Consider the following 10,000-nt stretch of genomic DNA (forward strand, 5'->3'; position numbering starts at 1 on the left):
TTGTCGTTAATCCTCATCAAATATGCAAAGAAATGAATACAGTACTAGGGTGTTATCATAGGTCGTCTCCAAGGAATTTTTGGTTGGGAACATACATCGAACAAGTGTAAACATGGATTTTAAAGCAAGTAAAATGGGGGGGATTTTTGTTAATTTCCAGATTTAAATCAAGGACGAAATGTGAATTAATGAAATTCAATCAATTAAAATGAGTAATTCCTAGTCAATCAATGAGTTCTATCCTTATTCTTTCAAATGATTCAATAATCCCCTTTCTTTCCCTTGAATTAAGTTAATCAAACAAGCGAAAATTAACTTTAACATCCCAATTAAAATTAAGCATTTTAATGGGCTCCAATCTCTATTCCTAAGATTAAGCAACCTCAAAGATTAATCAAAATTAAGCAATTTTGAATTAGAATTTCGTTGGGTAATTTAGGGTTCATTAAGCAATGTTCCCTTCATGCAAATTCCATTTCATTCAAAGATTGGGGTCAATAAATTCAAGAAAAGAAAGATTTATATTGCAATTAATCCCAAGAATTCAAGATTCATTTGCATTGACTAGGAATTACAAGGAAGTTTAGCCCTCCATGTGGATGGGCTTCACAAATGAAAGAAAGAAATGCAAGAACGTAGGCAACATTAATGTAAATTCAACAAAAATCAAAAGGGAAATTGGAAATTAAAACCTATAGAGGACCCTTGGCTGTCACCCAAGACTCCAATGTTCTGGGAAATTGTCTCAATTTGGCAAAGGAAAAATGTGTAAAAAGTGTGAAAACTCCCGTACCCTAATTCCTAAAACCTATTTATATTGGATGCCATGTCAGCAAAGTGTCCACTTTTTGCTTTGAAAGTGTCCACTTTGGGCCAAAAGAGTGTCCATGCGCAATTCACAGCCAAGGGAACGAGCTTGGCGGAATCAGCGAGGAAAGAAGACCCTGTTAAGCTTGACTCTAGTCCGACTTTGGGAAATGACTTGAGAGGTGTAGGATAAGTGGGAGCTGGAAACAGCGAAAGTGAAATACCACTACTTTTAAAGTTATTTTACTTATTCCGTGAATCGGAAGCGGGGCGCTGCCCCTCTTTTTGGACCCAAGGTCGACTTCGGTTGGTCGATCCGGGCGGAAGACATTGTCAGGTGAGGAGTTTGGCTGGGGCGACACATCTGTTAAAAGATAACGCAGGTGTCCTAGGATGAGCTCAACGAGAACAGAAATCTCGTGTGGAACAAAAGGTTAAAAGCTCATTTGATTCTTATTTCCACTACGAATATTGATGAATCCACCTTTTATTATATTTTTACTTGCCTTTTTGGTGCTCCTTGATGGGAAAAATGGACTTAGATAGTGCAAATAATATAGAAATCACATTTTGAGTAAATATCATAGGTTTATTAATTTTTGGTTAATTTTCATTTAATTACATAGATATAGATTGTAATTTTAATTATCTTGATAATTTTACAGAGTCCCCAAGTTAATTCTGAGATATCTTGGCCCTTGGATGAAAGTTGCCCCCAAAGTAGCCACTTTTAGGAGCAAATGTGGCAACTACAGCAAGTCTAGGCATTAAAGGTTCCAAAGTAGCCACTTTCAAGTCCAAAAGTGGCAACTCCAGAGAGCTCCAGGGACGCCATTTTGGAAGCATTTTGCGCGTGGCCACTATTGCCTTTCATAGTGGCTATGCGCATCCAAAGTAGCCACTTTCAAGTCCAATAGTAGCAACTCCAGGAAGCTCAGGACGCCACTTTCGGAAGCATGTTGCGCGTGGCCACTATTGCCTTTCAAAGTGGCTACGCGCATCCGAAGTTGCCACTTTCAAGTCCAATAATGGCAACTCCAGAGAATTGAAAAACTTACGTGAATTGCGCATGGACACTCTTTTGGCCCAAAGTGGACACTTTCAAAGCAAAAAGTGGACACTTTGCTGACATGGCATCCAATATAAATAGGTTTTAGGAATTAGGGTACGGGAGTTTTCACACTTTTTACACATTTTTCCTTTGCCAAATTGAGACAATTTCCCAGAACATTGGAGTCTTGGGTGACAGCCAAGGGTCCTCTATAGGTTTTAATTTCCAATTTCCCTTTTGATTTTTGTTGAATTTACATTAATGCTGCTTACATTCTTGCATTTCTTTCATTCATTTGTGAAGCCCATCCACATGGAGGGCTAAACTTCCTTGTAATTCCTAGTCAATGCAAATGAATCTTGAATTCTTGGGATTAATTGCAATATAAATCTTTCTTTCCTTGAATTTATTGACCCCAATCTTTGAATGAAATGGAATTTGCATGAAGAGAACATTGCTTAATGAACCCTAAATTACCCAACGAAATTCTAATTCAAAATTGCTTAATTTTTATTAATCTTTGAGGTTGCTTAATCTTAGGGATAGAGATTGGAGCCCATTAAGATGCTTAATTTTAATTGGGATGTTAAAGTTAATTTTCGCTTGTTAGATTAACTTAATTCAAGGGAAAGAAAGGGGATTATTGAATCATTTGAAAGAATAAGGATAGAACTCATTGATTGACTAGGAATTACTCATTTTAATTGATTGAATTTCATTAATTCACATTTCGTCCTTGATTTAAATCTGGAAATTAACAAAAATCCCCCCCATTTTACTTGCTTTAAAATCCATGTTTACACTTGTTCGATGTATGTTCCCAACCAAAAATTCCTTAGAGACGACCTATGATAACACCCTAGTACTGTATTCATTTCTTTGCATATTTGATGAGGATTAACGACAATCTTTGTGCATAACGAGTAGCTAAATTCGTTTCATCAAATTGGCGCCGTTGCCAGGGATATTTTTGGTGCTGAACTTATGTTGAACATGCTTGGTACTCTGTTTTTGTGTCTTGCATGTTAGTGTGCTTGTTTCATTTTGAGTTTTTGTGTTGTGTTGAAAGTCATACGAATTTTGTGATCTGTTTCTGCATTGTTGTTGCAAGATTTTCTACATCATTTTCTTCATTCAAGTGCTGCAATTTTTCAATTACTCACTTTCAATTTTCTGCACTCATTTTGCTACATATTACTCTGTTTTTCTGCACTTTTGCTGCATAATTCTGCAAAGAGATTTTAAACTATTCTTGTTATTTCATTTACTCAATTTGCTTTCAATTTAGTTAGTTGATATCTAGTGCATGACCCGATCAAACCCTGGGGATTTGTATCCATTAGACCAGGAGATTGATAGGACTTTTCATAGGAACATTAGGACACATAGGGATCACTCTGAACACTCTGAATCATCATCATCACCTACTGCATCTTTGCAATTTGTGACACCAAATTCTGTTTACTCTTCTCCATTTTCACTTAACTCTAGTTTTGGAGCAATGGCAGGTGATGAGAGGACTCTTAAGGAGCTAGCTGCACCGGATGTCGCATACCAAACATTGTGCATCCAATATCCAGATGTGGACACCCTTTTTGTTTTGAAAACTGGACTAATTCACCTTCTACCTAAATTCCATGGTTTTGCAGGTGAAGACCCTCACAAACACTTGAAGGAGTTTCACATTGTATGTTCCACCATGAGACCTCAAGGTGTTCTGGAGGAGCATGTCAAATTGAAGGCTTTTCCTTTCTCATTAATGGGCACCGCGAAGGATTGGATCTACTACCTTCCTCCCGGATCTATTACAAGTTGGGACAACCTCAAAAGACTCTTTCTAGAGAAGTTCTTTCCAGCCTCCCGAGCTGCATCCATAAGAAAGGAAATTTGTGGAATTAGGCAGCTAAAAAGAGAAACTCTCTATGAATACTGGGAGAGGTTTAAAAGACTATGTGCCAGCTGCCCCCACCACCAAATTAGCGATCAATTACTGATCCAGTACTTCTATGAGGGATTACACCCAATGGATAGGAGTATGATCGATGCAGCGAGTGGAGGAGCCTTGGTAGACAAGACCCCTGTGGCAGCCAGGAACTTGATAGAAAACATGGCTGCCAACTCCCAGCAATTTGCAACTAGACAGAATTCCTGTGTTACTAGAGGTGTGCATGAAGTTCAAGCTACAGAACCAAACAAATTGGAGCACAAGATTGATGAGCTAGCCTCCATGGTAAAGCAATTAGCTGCAATGCAAAAAAGTGTTGTCACTACAACACCTCCACCACCAATTCCAGCTACGCTTTGCTGAATACGCTCAGCTTCGGATCATTACACAGACAACTGCCCTAAATTGCAGGAGTCAGACACTCCTGAAGGTAACCCCCAAGCCTATGTTGCAAATATTTACACTAACAAATTTCCTTTTCAGCAGTCGCAGCAACAACCAAACTGGGATCTTTCTTCAAACCGGTATAACCCGGGCTAGAGAAATCATCCAAACTTGAGGTGGGGAGGAAATTCCAACGAGCAAAATCGGCAAAGCAACAACTACCAAGCTGGTCAAGGCAGGCCACATCAGCCACGCCAATGGAATGATCAACAACATGGGCAACAACCTCACCAACAGCAGCAAGTGTCCTTATCCCAAGCCTCTTCCTGTCAGAAGAATGAGCCTTCATTGGAGGAGCTTGTGAAGCAGATGGCCATGAGCAACATTAATTTTCAATAGCGAACAGAGGCCAGTATCAGAACAATTGAGAACCAAGTGGGACAGTTGGCTTCCTCTATAAATCAAATTCAGTTCCAAGGTTCAGGCAACCTCCCAACACAGACAGTCACAAACCCAAAGAATGTCAGTTCAATTACACTACGGTCTGGGAAGATAATGCAAGAGCCTGAAATGCCTAGGGAAAAGGAGATCCCACGCCCCTTGGTTGATGAAAGGGAGGAAGAAAATGCACCCACCACTCAAGAAGTGGTAGAAGAAGCTGAAAGGGCAATTCCACCACCTTTTCCTCAAAGGGTTATGGTCATCAAACCCAGTAAGAAAGCTGAGGAGAGTGACAAAGAAATCTTGGACACCTTCAGAAAGGTTGAGGTAAACATACCCTTGCTGGAGGCAATTAAACAAATACCCAAGTATGCCAAGTTCTTGAAAGATTTGTGTACACATAGAAGGCGTCTGAAGGGTAATGAGAGAGTCAACATGGGTAGGAATGTTTCTGTACTTTTTGAGAAACAGAGAACCACAATGCCTGAGAAGTGTAAAGACCCAGGAACATTTACTATTCCATGCATCATTGGTAATAATAGGATAGACAATGCAATGTTAGATCTAGGAGCATCCATTAATGTTATGCCATTGTCTATTTTTTCTTCTCTATCTCTTGGTCCCTTGCAGCCCACAGGTGTAGTAATTCAGTTGGCCAATAGAAGCACAACACATCCAGCTGGACTTGTTGAAGATGTGTTAGTGAAGGTGAATGACCTCATATTCCCAGCTGACTTCTACATCCTTGACATGCAAGAAGAAGAGTCACTCAAAAATTCTGCACCGATCATTTTGGGAAGACCGTTCTTGAAGACTGGAAGAACGAAGATTGATGTACATGTCGGTTTACTCACCATGGAATTTGGGGTGAACATTGTGTGCTTCAACATATTGGATGCCATGAAACATCCGATTGAAGAACATTCTGTCTTCCATATTGATGTATTTAATGCATTAGTGGATGAGAGCTGGACCGAAATTTTGAGAAATTCTTTCTTTAATTTTTCCCATTGTGTAGATGCTTTTGTTTGTGAATCATATGAAAATTCTTTGTATGATACTTGTGCTGAAAATTTTGATTATTTGAATGAAAGTTCTGAAATTTTTAGTGTTGATGAAGTTGATAATTCCATAGGGGTAGAATGTGAAGTATTGAATTTAGCAAATACAGTTAAATCTAACCCCTTTGATTTGAATGTTGCAGAAATTTTGTCAAAAGAAAATGCTAAATAACTTCCCTTTATAGAGCAACCTCCCACATTAGAGTTAAAGCCTCTACCGGAGAATTTGAAATATGTCTATTTGGAACCAAATGAGAAGCTCCCAGTTATCATCTCCACCAAGCTTGATAGTGATCAAGAGGAGAAGTTGCTAGAAGTGATCAAAAAGCACAAAAAAGCCATTGGGTGGACACTTGCTGATATACCAGGAATTAGCCCCTCCATGTGCATGCATAGAATTTTGTTGGAAGAGGATGCTAAACCGGTGAGACAACCTCAAAGGAGGGTGAATCCCATCATCCTAGATGTGGTGAAGAAGGAAGTCACCAAGTTGCTTCAAGCTAGGATCATATACCCAATCTCTGATAGCACCCGGGTTAGCCCTGTGCAAGTGGTCCCAAAGAAATCTGGACTTACTGTGGTCAGGAATGAGAAGAATGAAATGATACCTACCAGAGTCCAGAACAGCTGGAGAGTCTGCATAGACAACAGGCGGCTGAACCAGGCAACAAGGAAAGACCACTTCCCACTACCCTTCATCGATCAAATGCTTGAAAGATTGGCAGGTAAATCCCACTATTTCTTTTTAGATGGTTACTCTGGTTATTTTCAAATTTGTATTGCCCCTCAAGACCAGGAGAAAACCACATTTACATGTCCCTTTGGCACCTTCGCTTATCGAAGAATGCCTTTTGGCCTATGTAATGCTCCTGGAACATTCCAGAGATGCATGTTGAGTATTTTTTTTGATTTAGTGGAGCATTGCATAGAGGTCTTCATGGATGACTTCACAGTTTATGGCACATCTTTTCATGCATGTTTAGTCAATTTAGAAAAAGTCTTGAAGAGGTGTATTGAAACTAACCTCGTACTTAACTTTGAGAAATGCCATTTCATGGTAGAGCAGGGTGTAGTTCTAGGCCATATAATCTCTGAAAAAGGTATTAAGGTTGATCCTTGATAACCACGTCGCAATGGTATCAAACAAGCTAGATTTTCTCAAAAATTTGTGCAATACAAGAAGCAAACCTAGGTCATCTCTCAAGGACATAAAATGCATTTTATTTTTAGTTCCATCATGCAATTTCAAATTAGATTGGGGGAGGATTTGTTTTGAATTTAAACGACAAAATAACAAAAACGAAAATTAAGGATTATGAAATTCAACCAATTCAAGATCTCAATCCCTACAATGCAATTCTCGTCGTTCACACAAATATGATCCCAACGAATTTCTAATCACACTAATTCAATGCGCATCAACAACCCTAAAATCTAAATCTAGATTATGAATTCCATCAAAATAAGAACCGCAATCGCAAACCCAATGCTTTAACAAAATTTAGAACAATTGATTGATTAAATCAGGTGAATCCAATTAGTTCAAATCTGAAATTAACCTATTCTTCCTATTTAGGATGCAACGAAAATTCCATATCATGAAAAACGTAATTAACCTAATTAGAAAAGAGGAAGGAAAGGAGGAATTCGATAAAACCTATTTTGAAACTCGAATGCAATGTAGTTTTTGAAACCTTGAACCGGTTGATGAATTAGCCTTGCTTCATAATCATGTTGCTCGACCAATTAGAGAAGGGGATGAAGTTTCCGAAAATAAAAGAGAGGGAGACGAGAGGAATCCTTACGAAAGCTTTTTACTTAAAATTCTGAAAATTAAGGTAAAAAAGAGGGAAGAATATCCCCACGTGAAATCATAAACCCTATTTAAAGACAAAATAATTGGGCTTAATTAAGGCCCAGCTTCCTAACGAGGTTCCTAAAACCCTAATTAAGTAATGTCAACAATAAAACCAAATTCTGAAAAATTCATTGCAGGACCGCAACATTGTGACGCAGTTTTGGGCCTGAAGATGTTCGAACTGGGATTTTCTTGCAACATAGAAGTTGTATATCTCTCTCTTATCTTTCCAAGGACACCAATTTTGTCCAATTCCGAGTAGTGTAGCTCCAGATATGGTCCTTTCAAGAAACTGTGTCAAAACAAGAATTTATGGCGGGAATTAAGAAAGATTTAAATTTAAATCCTAAATGACTTACCAACACAAATCTAAACTAACACATCAAAATAATATACTAAAAAGACCCAATTAAATCGAAAACATAGAGAGAAAGATGTATTAAAATATGACTATCAATCCTGCAAAATTGGATGTCATTTCACAGCTTCCTTACCCCTCATGCGTGAGGGAGATTCGTTCTTTTTTGGGCCATGCAGGATTTTACAGGAGGTTCATCCAGAATTTCTCCAAGATTGCAATTCCTCTTTCGAAGCTGCTGCAAAAAGATGCTGAATTCAAATTTGATGAGGACTGCAAGGAGGCTTTCAACTTCCTTAAAGAAGCCTTAACCACCACACCAATTATCCAACCTCCAGATTGGTCAATACCCTTTGAGCTGATGTGTGATGCCTCAAATTATGCAGTGGGAGCTGTCCTTGCACAGCGGGTTGGTAAGGTCCCTCATGTTATTTATTATGCTTCTAGGACCTTAGACACTGCACAATCCAATTACACCACAGCTGAAAAGGAATTGTTGGCCATAGTGTTTGCATTAGATAAATTCAGATCATATCTGTTAGGATCAAAAGTTGTGGTGTTCACTGATCATTCTGCTTTGAAGTTTTTGCTAAAAAAAGATAGATTCTAAACCCAGGCTAATAAGGTGGATGCTCTTACTTCAAGAATTTGACTTGGAGATTAAAGACAGAAGTGGAGCACAAAACTTGGTAGCAGACCATTTAAGCATAATAGAGGGAGTCCCTGAACTCATTCCCCTCAAGGATGATTTCCCTGATGAACAACTCTTAGAGTTGTGCACATCACATATACCTTGGTATGCTGATTTGGTTAATTTTTTGGTTGCAAGAGTTTTCCCTACAAATGCATCAAAAATTCAAAGGGACAAGATCAAGAGCGATGCCAAGCACTATGTTTGGGATGACCCTTACTTATGGAAGTTCTGTAATGATCAAGTAATCAGAAGATGCGTCCTTGATGAAGAGATCCCATCCATATTGCAGTTTTGCCACAATTCGGTTGTGGGAGGACACCTTAGACCTCAAAGAACAGCAAGAAAGGTGTTGGACTCAGGATTGTACTGGCCCTCCATTTTCAAAGACTCTTGGCGAACATATTCTGTCTGTGAGAGCTGCCAAAAGTCAGGAGGAATTATCACCAAGAGACAGGAAATGCCTCAGCAACCTATCCTATACTGTGACATCTTTGATGTCTGGGGTATTGACTTCATGGGCCCCTTTCCCTCTTCCTTTGGTTTCTTGTACATTTTACTTGCTATTGACTATGTTTCAAAGTGGGTAGAAGCTAAAGCTACCGAGACTAATGATGCTAGAGTTGTTGCAGAATTTGTTCGCTCCAACTTATTTTGCAGGTTTGGCATCCCATGTGCCATCATTAGTGACCAAGGAAGTCATTTTTGCAACAACACAATGGCAGTTTTGCTGAGAAAATATGGAGTTCTGCACAAAGTTTCCACAGCTTACCACCCGCAAACGAATGGCCAGGCCGAGCTCTCCAACAGAGAAATTAAGAAAATACTTGAAAGAGTTGTGCAACCACACAAAAAAGATTGGAGCCGCAGGCTAGATGATGCCTTGTGGGCACACAGGACTGCATTCAAAGCACCCTTGGACATGTCTCCTTACAGAATAATCTTTGGCAAAGCTTGCCATTTACCAGTGGAGATAGAGCACAAGGCATACTGGGCAGTGAAGGCTTGTAATTTGCACTATGACTCAGCTGGAGAGCAAAGAAGGCTTCAATTGCAAGAGTTGGAAGAGTTACGTCTAGAGGCATATGAAAATTCCAGAATTTATAAGGAGAAAACCAAGAGGTACCATGACAAGTTGATAGCCAGAAAAGAATTTTGTGTTGGTCAAAAGGTGCTCTTGTTCTATCAAATATGAACCGTGAAAGTGTGGCCTCTCGATCCTTTAGTCCTTCGGAATTTGAAGCTAGAGGTGTCAGAAAAGTTACCACAGGGATAACTGGCTTGTGGCAGCCAAGCGTTCATAGCGACGTTGCTTTTTGATCCTTTGATGTCGGCTCTTCCAATCATTGTGAAGCAGAAGTCACCAAGTGTTGGATTGTTCACCCACCAATAGGGAACGTGACC

The sequence above is a fragment of the Abrus precatorius genome, unplaced genomic scaffold (genome assembly GCF_003935025.1).
Source record: "Abrus precatorius isolate BTA unplaced genomic scaffold, Abrus_2018 Scaffold1, whole genome shotgun sequence".
Lineage (NCBI taxonomy): Eukaryota > Viridiplantae > Streptophyta > Magnoliopsida > Fabales > Fabaceae > Abrus > Abrus precatorius.